Source organism: Corvus hawaiiensis, chromosome 2 (genome assembly GCF_020740725.1).
Source record: "Corvus hawaiiensis isolate bCorHaw1 chromosome 2, bCorHaw1.pri.cur, whole genome shotgun sequence".
NCBI lineage: Eukaryota > Metazoa > Chordata > Aves > Passeriformes > Corvidae > Corvus > Corvus hawaiiensis.
Genome location: NC_063214.1, coordinates 1,380,387 through 1,406,468, shown reverse-complemented (window position 1 = coordinate 1,406,468; position 26,082 = coordinate 1,380,387). Strand labels below are relative to the sequence as shown.

The 26,082-nt window shown below is 45.8% G+C and overlaps 1 protein-coding gene across 5 annotated transcripts in view; it reads right to left on the bottom strand.

The window, feature by feature from the left end:
- FAM168A (family with sequence similarity 168 member A) overlaps nt 1-26,082 on the bottom strand; it is a 131,610-nt gene that overhangs the window by 73,212 nt on the left and 32,316 nt on the right. For 3 of the 5 annotated variants that reach the window (XM_048294055.1, XM_048294052.1, XM_048294054.1), the window contains exon 2: nt 20,502-20,585. The gene's annotated coding sequence lies outside the window, so the exon portion shown is untranslated. Of the gene's footprint in view, nt 1-17,072; nt 17,183-20,501; nt 20,631-26,082 lie in introns of those variants that run through there. The other 2 variants (XM_048294051.1, XM_048294056.1) reach the window with 2 other exon arrangements.

Below are 26,082 nucleotides of genomic sequence, written 5' to 3'. Positions count from 1 at the left end.
AAAAAAAGAACTGCTAAATCCCTAACCTATGATGGCTGGAAAACCCGGCTTTGCTTCCCTGTTTTCCATCAGGGGGATAAGACTGGTTTGGGGAATGAATGGCACAGCAGAAATTGGAGAGCAGCCATTCCTTCCTTCCTTACAATAACAGTGAATGCTGACAGCATAAAAACAGTTTTAAAAGTCCTGGGAGTCTCTCGGAAATGTTTAAAAAGAAAAGCTTAGTCTGAAGCAGCCAAGCAAGTATTGGCCTTCCCATGTGAACATTTGTACTCATCTCAATTCGATTCCTCCTGGCTGCAAGGTCAAGGAGCCAAGGAGCCACTTGAACAACCAGGGCTTCAGCATCCGTGTGTAGGTTAAACAATCACAAAATCATGGAATGGTTTGGGCTGGGAGGAACCTTGAAACCATCCAGTTCCACCCCCTGCCACAGGCAGGGACACCTTCCACTGTCCCTGGCTGCTCCAAGCCCCAATGTCCAGCCTGGCCTTGGACACTTCCAGGGATCCAGGGGCAGCCACAGCTTCTCTGGGCACCCTGTGCCAGGGCCTCCCCACCCTCCCAGGGAACAATTCCTTCCCAATATCCCATCCATCCCTGCCCTCTGGCATTCCGTGTGTCCTGTCCCTCCATCCCTTGTCACAAGTCCCTCTCCAGCTCTCTTGGTTCAGTGCCAGGGGAACATTTGGACTCAATGTTCTTGGAGGCTGTTTCCAACTTTAACAATTCCATGACTGTACCTATGACTGATAATTTAATTATTCTTAGAATTCAGTGTTGATTTTACAACACACTCAGGTGTAGCCAGAATAAACCCACCTGGTTTAAGCACACAGAGCTGTCTGTAGCCTCACCGCTTCATATTATAAACTCCACAGAGAAAAAGCCTCTTTATATCGCACAAAAGATCCCAGCACACATTACACAGCAATTCCATGATTTACAGTGCACACCCTTATTTGTGCCTTTTTGAAAAAGAAGAAAAAAAAACAGGCCTTTGATTTGCAACCAATTTGTGACACATTTCTTTTCATGCTGATAAGCCTCATCTCTGCACATAATAAGGCTTTTTTCTGCCATCATTTCTCCCTAACAATTCAATTTTCATCTTAAATGAACCCTATCAATCATACAACAGGTGCATATCACCGACTCAAGAGACAGATTTCCTTTCTCCAGATTTCTCTGTCCTCTGACAATGCCCAAATTGATAATAACTGTGATAAAACCTCCAGTCTGGTAGGGGACTAATTTTGGTAAGATTTGCTCTACTTTTTAATGAATTCACAAGTTTTTTTCCATGCTTGGAAAATAAACTCAGTATTCCCAGAAGATGTTTTGTGAAATGCTGGTGGCATTTTTTTTATTTCCTTAATAAACAACAGAAACTGAGTTCCTGGTTTCTGTTCAATGATTAATTCAGCTTTAAGAGATGATTCCAACAGCAAGGAAGAACTAACAGGGGATCTAGAAGGAATGAAGTATATAATAAGCAGCCCAGTAGGCAGCACATGCTGCGGGTAAGACAGAAACCAGGCTGGATGTGCATCCTCTGGAAGTGCAGTCCTAAGATGCTGGACAACGTGATCGGCACAAGGGACACAGGGAAAGCACAGAGCAGGGTCTGGGCAACCTTCACAGGAATTGCCAGGCAACAGGAGCGAAAAAAATGTCGTTGAGGGACAGAAAAGGAGGGCAAATTGTGAGAGTAGCCACGACCTCTACGATCTGGAGAGCCTGGGAATACACACTTCAGAAAGAACAAATGTTACACAGCAAGACACTTCCCCAAGGTCCCCCCTTTCTCTACATTTTTTCCCAAACTGACTTCTTTCAAAAACTATAAAATAATCTGGTTATTCCTTTTCAATTAATAATATGCATTTAATCACATTTGCAATATATATTTTATATTTTCATTTCTTTACCTACACAAATTTAAACAGAATGGTGCCTGTATTGAGAATCAGAGCACAGTGAATGACACTCCACTAAGTATTTCTATAGAAATTTCTCAGGGCACAGGTGCCCCTGCATTACTGGGGCTGTGCTATCCCATCAGCATCCCTCAATGTGCAAAACACCCCTAGTGCAATTCCAAAGGAAGATGGAAGATACACAAAACAAGGAGAGGAAGATGCACTTCACACCTCTCCATTTTCTCTGGAAATTAAAACCCAGCTGTGCCCAGATTTCGGTATCAGCACAACAGTGTCAGATTTGTCCTCCCAGTGTGGCTGAGGGCTATGGAAATGTAATTACAAAGCATTTTAGGGTGGCACTTCTAATTTCCCCCTCAGGCAGCCTGTTTGCCACAGGCACCAGCTCATGTGTGCGTTCTGTGGGTGGTTAAGCCTTTGGCAGAGGAAGCCCAGGTTTCCCCCTGCTCCCACTCTCAGTTTTTAAATGAACACAAGCCTGCAGGTATTTCCACCTCGGTGTGGATGAGCTGAGGTGAAGCTGCCATTGATGCTCTCACATCCCTCCTTTGTTCAGCCCAGCCAACACTGAAAGCAGCTCTAAAAACATGAAACATGTGCCTGCACCTCTCTGGTCTTTCATCTGATGTAAAATACCTGTCACTGGCTGAAAAGAGAAAGGGAGGTCTGATACTGAAGGACAGGAATGACATTTTGGAAGGATTTTATTCTGCATTTTCACAGGAGAACACAACATCTTGGCAGAAGCAAAATATTATTACTAGGGAAAGGTTCTTCACCCAGATGGAGAACTGCCCAGGCTCCCCAGGGAATGGGCACGTCCTCAAGGCTGCCAGAGCTCCAGGAGCATTTGGACAGTGCTCTGATGCACAGGGTGGGATTGTTGGGGTGTCTGTGTCCTTGTGGGTTCTTTCCAGCTCAGAATATTCCATGATTCTATGATTTGTCACGGCAGCCTTGTAGAAGGAACGGAGCAGAAATCCCATCCCCACCACAGCACCAGCTCCATAGTTACACTCCTCAGCTCTTGCTGACCCAAGACTTGTAATCTCCTTCTGCTGGAGTATGTTTGATACAAATGCTAATCCTCCTGATTTGCAATTCACTGTTGCCATCTGATCCTGAAAATCTTCTGCAGACATCAGAGCAGGAAAACAGAGAACTGAACATGAGACAGAACTGCTCAGGCTGTGCTGCCAATTACCAGCAATTAAGAGGGCACTCAAAAAAATCCTCATCAGCCACTGAAACACCCTGGAATTCGGAGCTGGCATCACTGACAAGCTTCCCGTGTCTCTCCAGCCTTGTGCATCCTGCTGTGTGCAGCCTGTCTCAGCCCGTGGCTCTTGGACAATGCGTGCCGTGAGTTACTGACTCCAGCCAGGCCACGGCCCTCAGCACGGCCCCAGCAGAGGACAGTCCGTGCTGGGCAGGAAGCTCCCGAGGAGCTTTGCTCCACAGGGGCCATGTGGAAAAGCAGGATCTCCCTAGAGCTCCAGAGCACCCAGAAGAACAGTGCAGTTCCAGATCTGCCACGTGTACACTGAAATGCCAGCTGAGGGCTTTGTGACAGTCTAACAGCCAACCGGATAGGGTGCGTTAGGGAATCCCAGACTTCGGACTGGAAGGGATTTAAAGCTCATCCAGTGCCACCCCCTGCCATGGGCAGGGACACCTTCCATTAGCCCAGGGTGCTCCAAACCCTGTCCAACCTGGCCTGGAACACTTCCAGGGATGGGACAGCCACAGCTTCTCTGAGCAACCTGTGCCAGGGCCTCCCCACCCTCACAGACAGAAATTCCTTCCCAATTTCTAATCTAAATTCACCCTCCTTCAGTTTAAAACTGTCCCCCCTTGTCCTGTCCCCTGTGCTGAATTCTTCTTCTGCTGCCAATTTATAAAATACTGTGACAATCTTGAAAATCCTGGGATCAATAGGAAAGCCATGTAAACTGAAGAAAGCTCCTTGAGGAATGCAGGGGGACCAGATTAGAAACTTAGAGGGGGAAATTACAGAGGCGGAGGGAACGCAGAAGCGGCAAGTGCATCTCTGAATCCAAAACCAGGAACAGAGGCTGAGTCATGGCAGCTATATTTGGTATAAATCCAGAGGAATCATTCCTAAAATAGGTTAACGAAATACTAAGAAGCAGCAAAAGGAAATTCCATCTTGAATACAGAGTGAAAAACTCCATCTCGGAGAGTTTAACGTGGTAGGGAAAGCCCTGGGGTCACCAGCATCCAAAGGGAATGAAATACTGGTGTAGCTGAAGAGGATCTTTGTTAAACATAATCCTGGAATTACAAAAGAGCCACATAAAAATACAACTCCATTTCCCATCTTGTAATCCAGTATTTAACACTTGCTTTCATCAGGAAAGAAAAAGCATCCTGTTCTGTTGGGCTTTTAAAGGCTGTGCAGTGTTTGCTCAAAAAACAAAGTAGGGCTTTAGATGACCAGCAGGAACTCCGGGGTTTACTTTCCCAGGGGTGATGAGAACAGGGAGTATGTGCAGCCCTGGAAAGGTTTGGGAACTCTCAACATTCCCAAAAAAAGAAGCTCACAGCTGCTCCAGCAGCTTCTGCCCACAACCTCAGATCATTTCCTGCTAAGCCCCTTCGCTGGATGCTCTCCACACACCCTGCTTGGTATCCTACACAACCTGGGCAAATCACTCAATTAAGTGGCTGTTAACCATGGCTGCACATCACTTCTTTCTCAGCATCAGCCTTGGGGCAGTTACACATCTTACCCTGCTCTAGTTGGTGTAACCTGATGGCTGTGCCCACATCCCACTTCCCAGGAGAGGGCTGGAAGTTGTGCTGCAGCTGGGGTGGGTTTGGCTCCCTCCTGACCAGGATTTTGGGGTGATTGGGTTAATGAGGTGATCTGCTGGTCCATATCCCACATATCCTACATATTCCTGACATAAGCTGGAGACTTCATATGGGTCTGTGTAATCTCTTGACAGAGCCATCACCAGTCAACACAAAGACATCAACTACTAGAGGTTTCAGGTTAATCCAAAGCTGCTCCATAGAATTAAACTTGTCCAGATTCCTGAACTATCTCCTGAAACCTTTGCTGGGGAAACCTATGCAATAAATCAGGAATATGGATCTCTGTGAAGCACAAGCACTGGTTTAACTGGAAGCTACACACCCAAAGGTGACATTATACATGAAGTCCCAGGTCTAGTTGAGAGGAAGATGGGAGAGATGCACTGAGCAGGCCCTTCGGGCATCTAAAAACTTATTCCTCTCTTCAGCAGGGAGGCTGAGGAAAGCCTTCCAGCCAGGGAATCCAGGGAATGCCACTGCCGGCGCCTTGGCAGCTCCCCCACTCTCACCGTCAGCAACTGCCAGGGCTTGCTCTGCTCTCTCGGCTGCTAACAGCCTGGAGATGAATCATTATGGATCTCTAGACTTGCAGAACAAGGGATCATTTTTCCAGCTCCAGTCTTCTGTAACTTTTGGCTGGCTGGATCAGCAGTACCATGCCAAGAGCAAGTATTTCACCCAGAGATGCTACAAAGATATTTCCAGGCCTGGACTCAGTAAGAGAGGTATAGAATCCCAGACTGGTTTGGACTGGGAGGGATGAGAAGGATCAGCCAGTGCCACCCCCTGCCATGGGCAGGGACACCTTCCACTAGCCCAGGGTGCTCCAAGCCCCGTCCAACCTGGCCTTGGACACTGCCAGGGATGGGGCAGCCACAGCTGCTCTGGGCAGCCTGTGCCAGGGCCTGCCCAGCCTCACAGGGAAGAATTTCTTCCCAGTATCTGGTCAGAATCCACCCTCTTTTAGTATAAGTGTGATTTACTTTGCTTTTCACACCTCTCTCAATGATCACTGAAAATTCACAGCTTAGCAAGTAAAAAGTTCTTGTTCACAGCATTGGAACCACATTAAAAATATCCGTAAACTTAAAGCAAAACTCAAAAGAAATTACAGAGATCTGCTTTGTAAAATACAGAAATTTGGCTATTCCTAAATGATAGGAAGAGGCTACAGAGATGCTCCCAGGGCTGGAGCCCCTCTGCTCTGCAGCCAGGCTGGGAGAGCTGGGGGTGCTCACCTGGAGAAGACAAGGCTCCACGGAAACCTCAGAGCCCCTTGCAGGGCCTAAAGGGGCTCCAGGAGAGCTGGAGAGGGACTGGGGACAAGGCATGGAGGGACAGGACACAGGGAATGGCTTCTCACTGCCAGAGGGCAGGGAGAGATGGGATATTGAGCCATGGAGTCTTAATCCACACTGAGAGCTTCAGAACAGCCCATCAACACTTGGTCCCTCTCACTCCCTGCTTTCCTTGGATCCACGGAGCTGTTTGGGCTGAACGAGCAATTAGAGTATGAGAAAACAAATGGCTCCATTTGGCAACTTCTTGCAAAGTGTCGTTTTGAGACAAGCCAGGTCATGTCACCACTAAATGACTCCAGAATAACTGCCTTCAGGAGAACTGGAAAAAAGGGATGAAACTCTTCAGGCAGCAGAGTCTAGGATGGTGAATCAGATTGCACCAATTCAGCTTCCATTGGATTTTGTAATTAACAGCAGAGTTGACCATTCCTCATTATCAGGGCCACAGAATCATCCACAGATTTGGGTGGGAAGGGATCTTTTCAAGGTATTTAGTGATTGCAGAAAAGATGCACATTGGGTAAAGTATTCATATGCTGAGTGTGTCTATTTCCTTTTCACTTTTTATTCAAAATCCCAAAGCTTTTCCACATACGGAGAACTAATCCTCTGCTAAAATGCCTTTGGGACCACAGGGATGCCACTGGCCTGTTGCACTGCTCCTGGGCTAATCCAGACAAATTTTTAGCAACTCTGAGGGCAGGAACTCCAGTGTACAATCAATCCAATGGTGCTACAATTAATTCTTATTCTCTTCAAAGTGTTCTTGGTTCAGAGCAGTAAAACAAGACCAAAACATACTAAATCAGCCAACTGCACCACTTAGAACTCGTTCCCTGGCCCAGAAATCAGCTACAATCTGAGAAAGGGCTCGTGGCTGTCATGGCTTTGTTGGAATTCACTCTGCCTGATCCCTCAGATTTCTGGTATATCCAAGGCACCCTGGACAGGGCAAAGTTTCTTTGTGCTTCACTGAGATGCCACTTTGGGACAGCTGTAAGAGCCCCGCTATTCCAGAAGTGTTCCAGTGGTTTGAGCAGCATAAACAGTTGATGTTTCCTGGGATGAGACCAGCTGGGATGACCAGTAAACACCGTCCTGTTTAACTGCTGCCAACACGTGTTTCAAAGTCCCCTTCTAAATCAACCAGCACAACCTGAACTTCCAGAAACACAAAACACATGGGGGAATTTTCCACTGGATTTTATGTTCAGCAGTTGCCCACGTCACACAAACCACCAGAAAAACAGACAACAGGGCCCAAATCCATCCTTCATTCACTCAGCCATAGAAGGGCACCGTGAACTCACTGCTGATTTCAAAGCCAAAGCTGCTCTTTACAATTCAGATGAGAATCTGGCAAACACCCTTTTTTCCAAAGCATGAATCCTGCTTTTCCACTGCAGTCTCATCACAGACAGGGCCAGCTGGGGGAGAGGTAACTGATATTTTTTTCTGAAAGACAGGACCTGCATTCTATGCAAATTAATGTTTAAAGTACAGTTTTAGGCTAGAGTCTGCAGTTTAGTGATGCCACCTCAGAGAATGTTCCTTCCCAACCTGTCACTGCCAAGTGAGTTCTGGCAGCTCATTTAATGCAGAACTAGAAGAAAATTGGATTCTTTAACCTGAATTTAATATTCATAATTAGCTTTTAACTTCAAAACGAGTTAAAGATGAAAACCAATTTTAAAATGTAATTCCAAGAACATATTTACTTATGGCTTTTGAGCTATTCCAAGGCCAGAGATTGCTGGGTCCTTATACTAGGAGCATGTCCTACAGGGTATTTACCAAGAAATTCCAGGGGATTTCTAGTTATTAGAGAAAGACAATCTGACCTGACAACTCCCTTTTCAAAGGTTTCCTGAAGCACAGGTGAAAGAGCTGGGAGTTATTCTGGGAGAAGGATTTAGCACCGGTAGGGTTACAAAAGACATCCCAGCATCCTGAGGTTCAGCATCCAACTGGCACCAAGAGGCTTTGCCAGCCCCAAATAAAATTGTTAATACAGCAGCCCTCACCCCCATCAGTGGCACTTTCCTTAGGTATCCTCACCACAGTAACCCCAAAAATGAGGAATTTTAAGGCTAAGTCAGAACACTCAGTTCAGTTGCTTAAGGAACTTCAGATTCTCTTTTTCTTTCCCCAACTTCCTGCAGGTTTCTCTCACGATGTCCTTCCCAGCCAAGAGCAGCAAATGGAAATCTGCTCCACATCCGTGTGAGATAATGGTCTAATACAAGTGGAAAGTATTTCCTTATACCAGGAGAAAACAGCCATCAACAAGACAAATAGGTGGAATTGCTCATTCCTAAGTGTTTCCGGATGAGCAGGAAAAGGAAGAAAAAGAAGCTCTGGCTCTCCCTGAAATGAATCTGAAAGATATCATTTCTCCCACATCCCAGAATCAAATAAACTGCCACCAAAAGCCACACGTGGTGTTCCCATCTTGGGAATACTGTACATCCCCTGCTTTATTTCGGGATTTCTGATGTATTTTTGCAATAGCAAGAGCTGTGTTTACCGTGAGGACTCTGAGGGCTGAGCATGCCGTCAGTCATCCGGAAATTCTGCAAACAGCACCTCAGCTCTTCCCTGCCAAGAATAAAATCCTGTTTGGGACAGGGGAAAAGCCAATGTTCCCTAAAATGAGTAGGGTGACATGGAAATCTGCATCTGTTCACTGGAGGATTTAAAATATGGATCATTTCATGTAAGAAAAGTCCAAAGGTGGGAAAATTAAAGGCAACAGACTCTGCCTGTGGTCTGCTTGAGGAATGTGAGAGAACCTCCAGTGGGAGAACAGGAGAGCAGGGAGGCGGATGCTCACTGGAAAACAAAATAATGGGAAACAAATGAGTCAAAATCCAAACCAAGGAGAGCTTAAACAAAACTACAGAATACCTTAAACAAGCTAGAAAGTACAAATAGCAAATATGGATGTGTTCCATGTTTATTCCCATACAAGTGTGGAAAGATTGGGACTTTCCAGAGAATTCAATGAGGAGAGAGAAACCAAATCTGTATGGAAGTCAATAAAACCAAATACTGTTTGCTTAAAAAGTCAGGAATGTCCTGTCCGTGATGTGCCTGAAAATCTTTATCGCATTCAAATCGCTTACCACGTAACAGCAGAAGATTTGCCCTTATCTTTAACAAGTGTCCTAAGGATTATCATGGAATTAGCCAATGTCTCCTTTCCCATGAAGCAAAGTGGCTGGAATGCTGCAGTGCCCGCACTCAGATAAACAGACACAGCACGGGAAGCAAAATAACTCAACCCAAATCCTTCAATTGCGGCTAAAGAGTCCAGAACCGGGGAATAAACCACCTCAAAAAGCTACTTAAAAAAGCCCCAGTGAGACACTGTTAAAAAATTAAAGCTACAGGACAATAGGAAAAGGGAATGTTACGGATTAGGGAGCAGCTAAGCAATAGGAAACAGCCTGGTATTAAACATGGGATTTTCAGGCTCCCAAAAGGGTGACAGCAAGGTGCTCCCAGAGCCTTTACAGGGACCAGCAGCTGAAACTGCGAAAGAGACAGAAGAGACAAAGCAATGTTTGTGGGGATTAAATTATTCATAATAGTCATAATTAAGTTGGGAGATTCAGAGAGACCTGAGAGGAGTGCAGAGAGGGAAATCATCTGCTGAGAGATGCAAGGTAACGTGTGTGTGCTGAATAAAATAATAAATCCTGCTCCTATTGCAGTGGCTGACGTTTTAGAAAGATCCCCTAGAAGCAATTTTTTGGCTATCCAAAAATCACTTGTGATGGGGCTTCTGGAATGCTTGATTGAATGCTGTAATTTTTGTATCCATGCAATGAAAACCAAACGGCCAAATGATTAAAAAAATGCATTAAACACTGCACTTAATTATTTTTTTCAAAATGAACAGCATTTCTGAGTTAAATTCCAGGGCCTAAAGGGGCTCCAGGAGAGCTGGAGAGGGACTTGGGAGGAGGGATGGAGGGACAGGACACAGGGAATGGCTTCCACTGACAGAGGGCAGGCAGAGATGGGATATTGGGAAGGAATTGTTCCCTGGGAGGGTGGGGAGGCCCTGGCACAGGGTGCCCAGAGCAGCTGTGGCTGCCCCTGGATCCCTGGCAGCGTCCAAGGCCAGGTTGGACAGGGCTTGGAGCACCCTGGGCTAGTGGAAGTTGTCCCTGTCCATGGCAGGGGGTAGGACTGGATCATCCTGGGATTCTCTAAAATCCAAAGGTGAGGAGGTTTCGTGTGTTAATTTGATCAGGTGGCACCACTGGAAAAAAAAAATCTGAGGGAAGAGCAGCATTTGAAACTGGTTTGGTTCTTAAAAAAATCGCTTGCAGCTCAGCTCTGGAATTTTCCAGATGACAGAACTCCAGGATGGGTCAGGCTGGAAGGGACTGCAATGGCTCGTCTGGTCCCAGCTCCCTGCTCCAGCAGGGCCATCCCAGAGCACAGGGCACAGGATTGTGTCCAGAGGGTTCTGGAATATCCCCAGGGAGGAGACTCCATACCTCTCTGGGTGATTTGTTCCATGTGTGGTCACTGCCCAGGGAAGAAGTTCTGCCTCATGTCCAGGTGGAACTTCCTGGGCATCAGTTCCTGCCCGTTCCTCTTGTGCCATTGCTGGGCGCCATGGAGCAGATGTGAGATACCCTTCCCCAGATGCACCTTTACCTTTTAATTCCCTCTGCTTTAAATTCATCAGCCTGCAAAAACATTTAAGAGTCAGTAAAATCCATCTGTGTCCATTCTGAGGCCAACCCTCATTTGTGAGCCACAGCAGAGCAATACAAAAACCGGATCATAAACCTGGCATTTGGGTTTTCTTTTTTTAAACCACACCTCTTTCGCAGGCGGGACTGGAAAAGGATAAAGAAAATGGCACAAAAGATGACAATGGTGACAAGAACTGAAGGTTCAGCTCTGTGTGTGGCTTTCTGAGGAAAAAGCAGAATCAAAGGAGCAGGAAAGAGGAGGAACTCTATAAAAATACACACAGTGGAAGGCAGAGCCACAGGGAATCCCGCAATGCTCTCTCCTTGTGCTGGCAGCACGCTCTGGAGCAGGGGGATGAGAACAAGGACAACGTACGTGTAAGGATAATTTTCTCCTCTCATTTCACCAACAGATATTCCTATTATAAACTGATTTAGTTAAATTATCAGGAGAAAAGTGATGATCTTACATTGCCCACTCTGCTCACATTATTGCCCATCCCCACGCCTCGGTGAGGTGCTAAAGGCAGCACACCACAACAATTTCTCTAAGCAATATTTGACTGATAACCTCCCATGTCCAAGCAATTCTGATTTTTCTTTTAAAGCAACATTTGCACCAGTCAATTCCTACATGGCATTCAGCTGGGATCCTACAGACACAAAACCTTCATAAAACAAAAAGCGCTTTTTTTCCCTCAATGAATTATTTTAAGGTCGCGAAAAGAAATTTTTTTCCTCTTAAAGCAAGTTGTCTTTTTGTTTGAAGGAAAAGAATACACACATTTCCTCTTGTGTGGAAGATACTCTGATTGCACTACAGAGATCCTGCTGATGCACTTGCAGTGCCAAATAACCCTCAGGAAAATGAAGTTTTCAAACAGTAAAATCTATGGATTAACAGTTTGGAACACCCACACCCACTCTGTAACCCCCAGGGCTAAACCCAACAAATTCCTAGGCTTATTAATTAGCTCCCATGCAGGAATGCAATGCCATGGATGCAATAATGTGCAGTCAGGATGTGTTTTATCAGCGCGGGGGCTCCGACAACAATGCAGCGCCTTGGCAGAGCGCCGCAAATTCCGACTGAAGGCTCTCCAGCCCGGCCCGCTGGAGCTGCACGTGACAAATAAAGCAATGATTCACAACTGAACTGCAGTGAGATGCTCTGGGAGGCCACGAGCACCGTGGGGATGGGAATTTGCCATTCCTGCACTCTGGCAGCTGGAGGAAGGGAGCCTAAGGGTGCGCTGGTGACATTCCAGGGTCATCGTTCCACCCCAAGAAGAGGATAAATGGAGGGGAGGAATAACGGTGAATAAGCTGCCATGGTCTTCCCATACAGCACAGTTACACTCAATTACTGTTCCCAGTCTGCAAACTCTCTGCCTGTAATCCTTTGTAAACCAACAAGAGAATTGGCTCCTCACTCCGAAATCCCACGTTATTTCAATATTTAATACAAAATATTTAGGGGTCCAGCCCGAGTCCACCAGAGGAACCAAAGCTATCAGCTTGTAAATCCCTATCCAAGCCTTTAATGAACTGACAAAGATAATCCTCGAGCAGTACCTGGGAACAACAGCAAAGCTTTACTGTTAACTTCCGATGAATAATCAGCTCTTTTCCAGGTACTTTTGCTGAACAAACACCTTTCAAACCAGACCTACCCAAAGACAAGGCAACAGCAGCGCCACGAATGTAGAGTGCCACTTGTTTCCATAGAATGCCAGAGTGGTTCGGGTTGAAAGGGGCCTTAAAGCCCATCTCACTCCCATCCCCTTCCATGAGCAGGGACACCTTCCCCTGGACCAGGCTGAACTCCGAGGAGAGCCTAGAGAAGAAACAAGGAGCTTCACTTTTAAGGTGGCTGATGTTATAAGTAAGTAATTATCCCCCAATTGCCATAGCCCTCGAACCAAGACACCTTTCATGGATGAATGACTTTTTAGGGAGAGAATCCTGGACAGAAATCCTGCTGATAAGGCCTCACATAAATATAGAACAAACTGAAAGTGCAGTTACTGACTTCCAGCCCTGTTCTGCTTTTTGACCTTGCAATCTTGACATTAAGATGTCTTATTTTTAACTTGAAATGACACACTCAACTGTATAGAACACACAAAACACAACCATTCTCCTTGTTCCCAGCTGTGACAGCCACAAAGACTGACAGACAGGCATGAGGAGCACGCTGAAGTGCCAAGGAATCATCAGCCACAGTGTCCAACAGGCAGTGACCTGTGCTGGCACAGCTGGGATACCTCCAGTCCTGGGGGCCTTCCCAAAAAGAAGGACACTGAGGGGCTGGAGCATGTCCAGGGAAGAGAACGAAGCTGGGAAGGGGCTGGAGCCCCAGGAGCTGCTGAGGGAGCTGGGAAAGGGGCTCAGCCTGGAGCAAAGGAGGCTCAGGGGGGACCTTGTGGCTCTGCACAAGTCCCTGACAGGAGGGGGCAGCCGGGGGGGTCGGGCTCTGCTCCCAGGGAAAATTTCTTCCCCAAAAGTGTTGTCCAGTCCTGGCACAGCTGCCCAGGGCAGGGGTAGAGTCCCCATCCCCGGAGGGATTTAAAAGCCATGTGGATGTGGCTCTGAGCAGCATCTCACCTATTTGCAGATCCATGCCAGCCACGGGGCTCAGTGTGGGGCTGAGCATGGCCAGCTGCTTCATGGATCTGACAGGAATTCCTCATGGATGTTGACAAACTGGGAAAAGCATTTTACACCTGTGAGAGGATCCATTGACCATTTTGGTTGAGGCAGAGAACATTATTTTCACACTTTAATACAAAAAATGGACAATAAATGTGTGTAAGGAGCCCAACTCCAAAATGAGAGAGAACTTTGGGCAGAGAGAATTTGTGATTTTGCTCTGCTATAAATTTGTCTTCAGTTTTCCCAAATTTTTTGTACCTAACTTCCTCTCCATTACACAATCAGACCACATCCAATGCTAAACATGATCCTAATGATCTCCCATTAGCTAAACTTCCCAGCAGAACACTTCCAAAGAAAGAAGAGGTCTAAACCTGCCATCAGTAGAAGGAAAATTTCGAAGGACCGGGAAACCAGCTAAATTTCCTTTTCCTACTCCAAATCTGTAGCTTGTAAGGATCCATTCCCCCATGGAAAAGCTGCACAACGTGGACCCAGGGAAAGGGAGTCCTTCAACCATATGGTCCAGTAACCATAAAAGAAGTAAAAAAGCTTAACAACAGCTGCTGTGTAATATCTCCTGACTGGATACAGCATCAAAATGGGAAAAAAAGAGAGATTTTAAATGCTTGGTGTGTACAGCAGTAAGAACTCACGCATCGTGTTTCACTGACTCTGCTCCAAAGGGGCACAGACCACCAACCCCCAAATTGGACACATCCATCCCCAAGTGTATGGGGGATTTCACCCACTGAGCGACGGCAGATTAGGAGGCTTTGAGGACAATTATGTGGGATGAAAAGGAGAGAGAGGGAACCCTCAGCCTTGAATGAGCACATGGAACACCAACGTCTAGACAGTGCTGACACCTTTGTCTTTGGGAAGAGGGATTAGGGAAGCAATCTGGCTGTGCCGTCCCTTGTTTGATATGAAACCAGAAGACACTTTGGGCTAAAGGCCTGGCCCTGTTCCAGAAACCACTTTATTATGAAGGAGCTGAAGAAAAGGAGGTCTGTAAGAGCGAGAGTGAGGTTTCTGCCTGGCAGTCACAGCAATTAAACGAGCTGCCTTGACGAGGAGGTAAAAACCATCCGGATAAAACCCAGAGGCTCCAAAGAGCAGAAGAAAGTAATTTGAAGAGTAGGTCAAGCCTCCCGAGGGGATTTCCTTTCCAGTTTGAGACTTAATGCTGGAGACATGCTTGGGAAAGCTGACCAGAGAGATCCTGCTGATCCCACGGATGATCCCGTAACGTCTGGATGCTCCAGCACAAGTCAAGTGTTAAAAGGGAATCTTGAAAACCGTGTGAGTTAGGATCAAAACTGGCAGAACTAGAAGGTTCCTTCTCCTTCCTCCCATCCTCCCTTTCTCCCTGCATCCCTCACTCCCTTCCTTCCTCACTGTGAGATTGCTGGGTTAAAATGTGTCTCATCGAATCCCAGATCACATAAGAAACTTGAAAGATCCACTTCAAAGAGCTACTTTGGCAAACAAAGCATTTAAGTCAATTTAATGCTTCTCACACTGGAAAGAACCACTTCCTTCAATGGGAAAGGAAAACAAATAATGGAGATTCAAAGCCGGGAACATTTGTGGGAGCTGGGAATAACCAAGCCCAGGCTGTGGCTGTGAAGAGACGGGGGGCTCACGCTTTCCTGGCTGTTCCAGTGCTTCCAACACGATGGACTTCTCTCCAAGGATGTGCTTGAGAGTGAAAAACTAAACAGAAGCTCAAAGGCTTTCACTCTTACCCAAAAATCCATCTGCCAAACACAGCAGACGCTGGAAACTCACTGACCCAAGGACCTGGATGTGTTCAGGGAAGGCAGGAGGGAATACAGGTCTTAGGCACCTCCATGCCTCTAAAGATATTTGTCATTTCAGATCTGTGCTGCTGTTAGTAACCAATTTTTGCCAAACATGTGCTTTAAAGGCAGTTCCCATTTCCCTGAATATCCAGAGGGTATTTCCGGTTCAATACTCCGAAGTCCTCTGGTACCACCATCACCCCTCCAGGCATGCCGGAAGAAGGAAGGGAGAAGGAACCTTCTGGTTCTGCCAGGAAATGAAGGCAGAGCTGGAGAATGCAACTGTTGGCTCCTTAAGGACAAGTTGGGATGGAAACCCAATCCAACCTTCTTTTTATGGAGCAGTTAATGTGATAATATCTGAGAGAGAAGGAAACCTTACACAGACAGAGGGAAATCTTAATTCTCAAGCAGACCAGAGGCAATTACCAAAACTATAGCAATGGAATTGTTTTTTTGCAGTCAAGCATAATTATGGAAAGTGTATTGGAAAGAAAGCTTAGGCTATGATTTGCATTTCAACTAATTTTCAAACTTTTGTGTGGAGAATTGATGGACAGAATTGGGAAGTACAGGAACTACCATACACTGAAATACACTCATCAATGTTATAATGTAGGATTTCCAAGGATACAACAGACAGTGTTCCAGGGTTTAGGGGTTTTTGGTTTATTTTTCCCATGAGCCTGTAGAAAATGGATAAAGATGCAGAGGAAAAGAAAAAAACCACCAGTGCTACCACCTGGCTCTGCTGGGTGGCACAACAGGATGAGAGGCAAGGGGAAGAAACTGGAATGAAAGAAATTCCACCTGAAGAAGAGGAAGAACTTTACTGTGAGGTGACCATGCACTGGAACAGGCTGCCCAGAGAGGGTGTGGAGTCTCCTTCCCTGGGGATAGTCAAAACCCAAAATCCCAAGGATGAAGGACACAATCCTGAGTTACCTGCTCTTGGGGATCCTGCTTGAGCAGGGAGGTTGGACTAGATGACCTTAGGTGTCCCTTCCAGCCCCAGCCATTGTAGGATTCTGGGATTTACATGCAGCTGAAGCACTGCACAATGGGCAAATCCAAGGCTCCTGAGAATATTTTCCTTCCTGAGGTTTACCAAGGGTGCCCAGGGCTCACAACTAACCCTCGGGATATCGTTCCTGCCAATCTGACAATCCCAAGTTATCACATCCACATGTTAAAAAGGAACATTTCTGTACTGAAATATCTGTAAAGTTCTGCCCAATTGCTTTACAACTTTATTGGTTATAATTGGCTCTTGCTCCTTCAGCCCAAGAATTTCACACAAAATTCCAATTATACAATCCACCATGAGACAGCCAGAGATACAGACCCTCTAACAAGCTTAGGCAAAAATCAAAGGGCTAAATCAAAAACTGGCTCACACCAACTCTATTCTTTGTGCAGTCAACCAAGACTAATTAATGCTTTTAATGGCAGTTTACCCCTTTTGGCGCCATAAATCAGAGCAGGCAGCTTTTCTGAATTAACAAAAGAATCTGTGAAAGGTGTAGCTCATTAAGCACACTCCCAAATTCAAATGCACTTAATCAGAACCAGGTACACTGAGCAGGACTGTACTCCAGGAGCAGGGTAATCTGCAGGCTGTACACAGGGAACATTCATTCATCAACACAAACAAGGCTGGCACACTGGGAAGAGAGGCTGAATTATACATCTGAGAGAAAGGCCCCTGCTTCCAGCACGGCTTTTGTCAGGGCAGGAATGTGGAGCACACTGCGGGAAGGCGCTGTGGAAAGGTGGAGGGAAAGGGGAGGATGTTTCCCATATCCTCACCTCAGCCACAGAGTGCTTGAACGGAGCACGCTGCTGCTGCTGAGCTGTTGGAGCAGTTCCAGACAAGGCACCAAGTTGATCAGAGGGATGGAGCTCCTCTGCTTCGAGGAAAGGCAGAGAGAATTGGGATTGTTCAGCCTGGAAGAGAAAAGCTTTGGGGTGACCTCATCGTGACCTTCCAGGACCTGAAGGGAACCTACAAGAAAGACGGAAAGAGACTCTTTACAAGGGCCTGGAGTGACAGGACAAGAGGGAATGAAGCTTACTCTCAAACTGACAGAGAGGTTTAGACTGGATCTCAGGAAGAAATCCTTCCCTGTGAGGGTGGGGAGGCCCTGGCACAGGTTGCCCAGAGAAGCTGTGGCTGCCCCATCAATGGGAGTATTCCAGGCCAGGTTGGAGCAACCTGGGATAGGTTGAAAGATGTCCCTGCCCATGGCAAGGGGTGGGACTGGATGGGCTTTAAGGTCTTTTCCAACCCAAACCATTTGGGGATTCTGTGATGCACCTAAATATGCTGTAATATCACATAGGGAAACTTCTTCCTCACATAAGGTGATGAATTTATAAAGATTAATGACCCAGGATTTCATCCTAAGAAACGCTCTTGCAAATACTTTTCTTAGTCAGATCCACTCCTCTAAAAAAATTCCCTTTTAAAGTGTTTTTGCTACAGTTTCTTTCTGAAATCCCATCTAATCCTGCCCTCTGGCAGTGGGAAGCCATTTCCCTTTGTCCTGTCACTCCGAAGTCCCTCTCCAGCTCTCCTAGGGCCCCTTTAGGCCCTGCAAGGGGCTCTGAGCTCTCCCTGGAGCCTTCTCCTCTCCAGGTGAGCACTCCCAGCTCTCCCAGCCTGGCTCCAGAGCAGAGGGGCTCCAGAGCAGAGGGGCTCCAGCCCTGGGAGCAGCTCCGGGGCCTCCTCTCAACTGGCTCTAGGAGCTCCACGTCCTCCTGATGTTGGGGGCCCCAGAGCTGGACGCAGCTCATAACTTGGCTTGACAGAAATCATTTTCCATATCACATGCTCTCTGAAAAGAATTTTGCTCTCCAAAACAGAGCTGGCAATGCAGGAAAACTTCAGATCTGTGAACAAAGGATTTGCTCCTGCACTAAAAAAATTCACTAAATGATGTTCCCAACAGCATGGAAGTGTCCAAGAGCTGCTGGCAAAATGCTCCACTTCAGCACTGGCTTCAGTGCATCTCCAGCCCAGTGAAGACCCCACCAAACTGGCAGAAATGCTCAGGAGACTAAAGTCCAGAAATTTTCCATATGAGTTCAGAAATGTTGAGGAGCAGAAGCATAAAGTCCAGGCCCAGTTCCAAATTCCACTCACACACACTGGATAAAAACCAGCCTAATGTAAAAGCACATTTAAAAATATTTACATCAAACCAAACCATTACAGAGATAAGAGAGGTATTCATAGAAACACATGGATTTTACACACACGCCATGTTTAACTATTTAATTGCTGGAATTTCAATCAGGATGTGAGGGAGTGGGGTACTTCCCAAGCAGGAAACAACCTAAGTAAGCTAAGACATGGAGCACTCACACATTCAGGTTTAACTCAATTTCCTCCACCTTTTGATTTCTGAACGAACACCGAGTCTAACAGGGAGGGGTTCAACTCAAGACAAAGTCACCCAAAAGTAAATATCTGGAGTGGCTGTTGGAGATCCCCAGCAGGGCAATCACAGCCTGGAGAGCAACCCCGATCTGCTTCCTCAGCCAAGTCTCCACAGCCTCCATCAATTCCACTCTTGAGCTTAGAATTTCTTAATCTGGAGCTGGATTGGACCAGGAACCCTTGGAGCAGGAGCTTTCTCATGCAAAGCCAACATGTCACATATTCCCACTTGAAACACCATCTTGTTCTCTGGATTTCCCATCAGTTCCAGCCTTGCTTTGTCTCCCTTCTCCCATGTCGCCACCCACCAAACCCACCCTTGGCTTTGCCTCTCCCCTTCCACAGCCCTGGATTTCTGCTTCTCAGACCCCAAAAAAGCTGCACAGCCCCAATGCTGTGGGAAACCATGCAGAAAAAAGGGACAGGAGCAGCATCAAAGACCCTTTTTTTTCAAATGTATCCTTTTTTCTAGCATGAAGAGGAGAAAAGGGGGAAGCAGGAGATGAACAGATCACTGTTGTTGCCTCAAGGCTGGCACAAGCAAGGAAAAGCTTTTCTGAAATCCTTGGCATTTTCTGTCCCATCCCACCTAAGCTGGGGTGAGCTGCTGAGGGCAGAAGAAGAAATACCCAGATTTTGTCTGTACCCAAAGAGTAGGCATTGATTTAGGGCAGCTTTTCCCAAAGCAGGGCTGGAGTGCTAAATTATTGTGAGGACAAGGGTCAGAGTGTGCCCAAGGTTTGATCCCAATGCAGTGCAGCGGACCCAAGAGCAGCTGACACTTAAAGTTCATGTCATTAATGAGCAGCAAAACATATAAAATGGAAAAAGCATAGAGTCAACCCTGGTTTTTCCATACTCCTGCACAAGAGCAGCTGGATGGGGTCAGACACTTCAGCCACCCCACTGTTTTCTCTGTCCAACATGGAAGTGTGAATCCCTAAGGGAAAATTGAAGGGCAGGCACACAGGGACATTTTCCCAGCATACTTTCCAGAAGGATTTCATTCCTGTATCACAGCTCCTGTAGATCATGTTCTCCCACTGTTATAACATATTAACATATTCTATTCTCATATATATACATGTACACACACATATGCATATATACATATGCTCAGAGGGCTTGACTGGCTCAGGTCTCATCAATCATGCTGGGCACTATAAACCAAAATAAAGAGTTAAGACAGAACCTGCTCCAACCAAATTACACTGCAATGTTTCCAGCTTTCCTCTCCCAAGAAATAGAAACTATTAGAAAACAATTTGCCTGTCTTCAGGAAATGACAGAAGTTTCTATGCCTGGGCCAACCTGGGGATTTTGACCCAGCTAATGAACACAAGTCTCCTTTTTAATATAAAACAAAAATGTATTATTTACTAGGAAGATATTAAGACTAATAAACACTAAAAAAAGAAACCCTCTCACAATTCTTTCTAGGAGCAGCACGTAAGTACTCTGTGTTTTACTCAGGCTGCTGAAGACCTGATGCTTATTAACTTTCTAAATCAACACAATAAAATACACCAGGCACAGAGTGTTGCTGGAGCTTCAGCTTATGCATTTCTTGACCCAGAAATCACTTCTATTCTAAAATGTAAAATGCTTCTGTAGCAAAGTTCATTTAATAGACAGAAGAGTCCAAACCGTATCAAACAGCAACACCTACAATCCCCACGGCATCCAAGGTTTCCTGTCTGGAGGGAGCAGGGAAAAGGTCTTCGGAGCAGTAGCTAAACTAAACTGTAGCTAGAAGTGCTACAAGTGAAGGGCACAAAGACAGGATGAATTGGTACCTCTTGGACACGAGCTTCCTTGGGATGGAGATAATCCGGAGAGGAGTGTGCCTGGGCAGGGAGTCTTCACAGCATTCCAGAGCTCTGTGGCAGCAAGGACAGAGAGAGAGAGAGAGAGAAACACCCGTGAGGCTCTGCAGAAAACCTGCCGGAAGAAAACACGGCTCTTCCCAGCTCAGAGTGCTCTTCACCTCCACTGGGGCAGAAGGAGGAATGGGACATGTAAGACATGCAGGCAAGGAAAGGAGGAGCGCTGGAGACACAGGATGAGAGGAGAAGGAAGGGGTACCAGAGCTGGCAGTGAGACCAAGGCCTTCCCAGCTTTCCAGAGGGAGAAAACAAAGTCCAAGCTTTCATTTAAATACTTGTTTACCAGCTGCTTGTCAGGATTTGGGACTAAACAGGTTTTAGCCTAAGTTTTACAGTTCCTACATTCTCCCTTCCCAGCTGACACAAAAGCGCAGAGAACTGAAAATGAAATCCCTCAAAATAAAGTACAGCACCCCGAAAAAGCTCTCAGGGCATTCCACATGCTTTATGCATTATAGGGAGGAACAGAAACCCTACTGTTCCCACAGCAGGACCAGCTCCTCGGAACAGTTGTTTATTTTAATCAACCCAGTACCAAAAGGTTTACATTAAATATTTTTTCATGGTTTCTAACCACTGATCCTGTATTAGTTTACATTCACTCAAAAAACACTCTGGGGGAGAAAGCAGGAGGCAGAAAACATTGAATCCAGTACAACAACTGAGGTTTTTTTTGGGAGTGCTGGCACATCCCATCCTTCCCTGTAGAATTACACCACGAGACCCTTCAAGCCAGCAAATGAAACAGCACGAATTTGCAAATGAACAGAAAACAGCAAAATCTTCATTTTTATTGAATCTCTTTTTTTCCTGCCTCCTGCAGGAAGCCACCACCTGCCATCAGAGTTGGCATCCTTGCAGAGAAGTCAAAACCCACCCTGCTGATGCTCCAGTGTCCAAATAATCCCAACACTGGTGCTACCAGGAACATGAGCACACTCAGGGAAACAGGTCAGGAACATCTCCGCTCGTTGCTTCCACAGGTGCTGGACTTATGTATTTCTACATTATAAGAAGCATATTCATTGCTTGGATTTTAATTCTGGTTTCAGGCTTTTTGACTTGTTTTCATGGCCCTTCAATTCAAAGACAGAATCCTAAAATACCTTCAGGAGAGAAAGAGTAAGTGAATTTCAGCAGAGACAAGGACTTGACAAATCTCATCCCACCAAGCTCTGCAGTGGCAAATTAGTCTCTCTCTGAGCACATTCTGTACTCAAAGTAGCCTCAGTGCTTCAGGAGGTACCGAATATAACACAGCTCCATTTTAACTTCCTTCCAGGAATACACACACTCATTTATCAAGAAGACGTGGGCTGCAGCTCCACTTCCAACAGCTTCAGTAACATTTTGTAAAATTAAACAAATTACTCCTTTTGTGGCAAGAAAGAAGCCAAAAATAAGTTCAAGCAAATGGGGGAGAAAACCACCTCCCTCACATCTTCCTCCTCCCTTGGATTTCGGGAAAGCAAGCCTTGCCTGCTGCACCAGGCTCAGCATCAGCCACGGGATCACCAATCACTCCTTCTGCTGCTTTCACACCTTAATCCCCACACCTTTATCATTATTATTTCATTTCAGAGCTGCTTTGATAGCTCAATTTGCTCCAAGTCCCCATTTTGGAATACTTTTACATCCTTATGTTTGTATAAACCAAGGAAGTCCATAGGCTCTTGCTTACAAACACTAAAGGTGTGTGTCCAACGGCACTGAATGTCCGGAGGGCTTCCAGGATTTGGCAGGAGGTCAGCACTGCCTCAGCCTTTAGTGCCGAGGGATTCTCCAAACATTCCCCCTTTTGTTCAGCTCTGGGTGCTACAGGAGAAGAACAGTCCCCACCTCTCATTAACCTCAGCAGTGGATCTCTCTTTAGCTGCAGCAGCCTCAATACCCACTTGCATTGTGCTGCCACTCAGCAGATTCACCCTTTTGGGATTTTTTTTGCTCCTTTTCTGTTTTTTCTTGACCAGAATTCAAAATGATTCAGTTCAGAGTAAGTGGATGCTGCTGCTGCAGAGAGAAGCTGTGATGAGCTGCAGAGAAGGAGGCTGTCCAGCTGCCAACACACATCCCTGCCCTCTGCCACCGCTCAAAAACCAGCAGGGAACAGCCAGGATTGACCAAATTTGGATGTATTTGCAGAAAAACAATCAGTCCCAATCAGTGTCTTTGAGTGGAAGTGCAAAGATATTCATTAAAGAACGACAAAAACCAAATGAATTTGTGAGGAGTTATTAATTTGGAAAGTGTAGGGGAATAGCAGAATGTTGGGAAGTCCTGCTGGCATTAAGTCCCAGATTACAGGCAGGGAAAACTTCAAGAACACAGAAAAACAAAGCCCTACTTGTGGGGCACCCTGTGCCAGGGCCTCCCCACCCTCACAGGGAATTATATATTGGGGTATTCCTTCCCAATATCCCATCCATGCCTGCCCTCTGGCAGTGGGAAGCCATTCCCTGTGCCCTGGCACTACAAGCTCCCATAAACAGCCCTCTCCACCTTTCTTGTCAAGTGAAGCAAAGAAACCAAAGGAGGCTCCTGCAGCCCAGAATTCCTCCCTACCCTCCCACTTCCTTCTTGCTATGAAAGAGATTAAATCCCTTAATATTTCCCAAGATTACTGCAGCTACTAAGTAGGGAAGCTTGTTCCCTAATATCTTCATTAACTCCATGTGCTATTTCAAGCATTAAAACAGGATTTTTAATTCTATCCTCCCTTCTATGCCCCAAATTTAGTTTTCTTCTTTTGTTTCAGTAGCTACACTTTAATGATGATCTTATTACAATTATTCTTCTACATTTCTCCTTTTTTATCCATTGTTTTCATTCTTCTTTCCATAACATTGGACTCCAGTGGTAGGAGCTGGGTAGATGGATTATAAAATAGATTGATTTAATTAGGATGCAATGATTAAAACACCTGCTTTGGTAGATTGCAGAGGGTTCTGATAAAATAGTGGTAGCATAAAAATACACTCCACAACTGCTTATCAAATGAAGATAAAACCATTCAGCAAATGTCTGACATTCTGCAGGGTCAAATCCTAATCCGCAATATCTTGTGTTTAGCCCTCTGAGCAACCAAACGCCACAAAATGGAAAGGGAAAAGTTCCCCAAAAGTCAATGTTCAATTTCTTGAAATTGAACATTGCTGAAACTGAAATCTGTTGAAAACTGCCTGTTTTCAACAATTTTCCCAAACTTCTTCTAGAATTGACTCTGGAATAATTATTCTCACTTGTGTAATTTATATATTATAAGGCACCTCGGGGTTTCTAAGTCACAAACGACTTTGTAATGAAAAGAAAACAGTTTCATTATCTAAGATTATTGTTAATTGAAGGACATATTAACTGTGCTACTGACAACAGTCAACCTCCAGAAAGTGCAGCATTAAAAATTATATGCAGCCGTTGTCTTAGAAATAAAAATAAACCTTTCAGCAAGAGCAGCCTCAGTGTGACCCTTTCCTCTACTTAAAAAAAAAAAATAATAAAATCGAAGCAAAACACTCCAACACAACCCTTCCCGGCATTACAAAAGAGGGATTAATGAGAATCTATTTGGACACTGGGAGAAGCCCTGGCAGGTTCATTGTGAAGGTTAATTCAGACACCTTTACTCACACAGGGAATAGAATTAAAGGCACAGAATTCAAAGGCGATAGTGAAGGGTGTGGTGTTGAGCTATGAGCAAGAAGACACCACAGAGAAGATACCAAAGACATTTGTCATGGAGCCTAATGCATTTAGGACCTAAATTCTGGAAGAATAGGGAAAAACGTTAATGAATATATACAGATTATCCGGAACGGACCCGAATTCCAGTCTGCTCCAGGCACATTTAAAAAAAAATTTTAAAAACCTGAAATCTTGAGAAACCAGAGTTATTGGCAAAAAAACCTATCCAATGAGATCCACCTGGAGCAACTGGAAGCGAAAACATCTGTGCAAATACCTAGCAGGAAATAAAGGCATGGAAAGAAATAATTTTGGAAGGCAGAGAACATTGCAGGAAACCACAGGGTCGTTCCTGGCTGGAAGCTCCTTCCTGTCTTCCCTCTCCTTAAAAACTGGCAGTTGCCTTTGTGCCACCAGGACTGCCCCAGAGCCTTACAGAGACCCGGATTAGGGAAGGCATCGGGGTTAAAAATAACCTGGGTTTGCTGTTCCCTGATCTGGTTCACCAGATGGCCCTGGCAGAGCTGGACCGGCACATCCCAGGCAGCTCAGCACCGGGAACAGGCAGCACAGGAGGAGGGAAGCTCCCAGGGAAAGCTTCACCCTGGAGTTAGGAAATACAGGGCACAGCCAGGAGAACTGGCATGGAGCAAGAAGGGTAGCACCAGCAGGAATTCATCCCTGGATTCCCCAAACACTGATGCTGCTCAGGAGGGAAAGGCTCCCTGCTGCTTCCAGCTCCTGAGCTTCCTCCTGCCAAAGACCCATCCCCAGCACCCGGTGGAAGAATTGGAATTGTTCGGAATCACCAGCAATGGCTTTGGCCAGTCTGGACAGGAAGGAGCTTTTAAGGAAGAGGATGAAAAGAGCCATGTGCTTCAGCAGCACCTTGCACACATCCACCATGGGAGAACATCCCTCCAGGAAAACTCCATGGAAAAACACACAATGATTCAGCGTCTCCAGGTGTGCAAAGAATTCCTAAAATTAGAGGGTTCTGCAAACTCTGGAGTATTAAGTATCCCACAGAGCCACCTTGGTTTTGTACAGGCAGGATAGAAGTGAGAACTCAAGAGGCAGGAAATCATTAAACTGGAAAAGTTGGGCATCGTTCTTCCTCCAAGAACATCCCGTTGGCTCGGCCCCCAAGACAAGTGACACGTGTCAGGATTCTGAATGTCACCCCCAACCACACCTCCCTTTGACATCACTTCCACTGTATCCTTAGAGTAACTTTCCCACTTAGAGGATGCCAGCAGAAGGCCAGAAGGGCAGAGCGAGCTTAGGAAAAGAGGCAAATCCCATCCGCATTTTTACTTACTCACCAGTTACTGATTAAAAAAAGGAGTCTAATCCCCTGGGAAACTGGAGGGGTTGCTTTTGGAGCCAAAGAGCAGGAAAAGGACAACTGCTACTGACATATCAGCACTGGGCTCCCTGCTCCTGTTGAGCCCTAGATTTTCAGATGCCAAGCTGGGAGTCGATGCAGCAGCAGGATGGGTGGATTGAAGATATTAAAGTCAGACACTCTAATCTGAACTCCTATCAGCAGATAAGAGAGACTTAAACAGAGGGAGAGCTGGTTTGCTTTTATATTTAGCTCTATTTAAGAGAGACTCATTTCTCCAAGGCCAGTCTTTCAAACCTGCCAGTTTGCCAAGAAATACCGCTCTGCCCCACATCTGCCAAAGTTTGTAATCCAGAAAAACACACTGGAGATAAACGCCCTCATTCTTGATTTTCACTTCATTGGGCTCAGAAAACGAAAGGGGAGTAAATTCTAGTCTAGTTTAGTAATCTGGTGCAATTT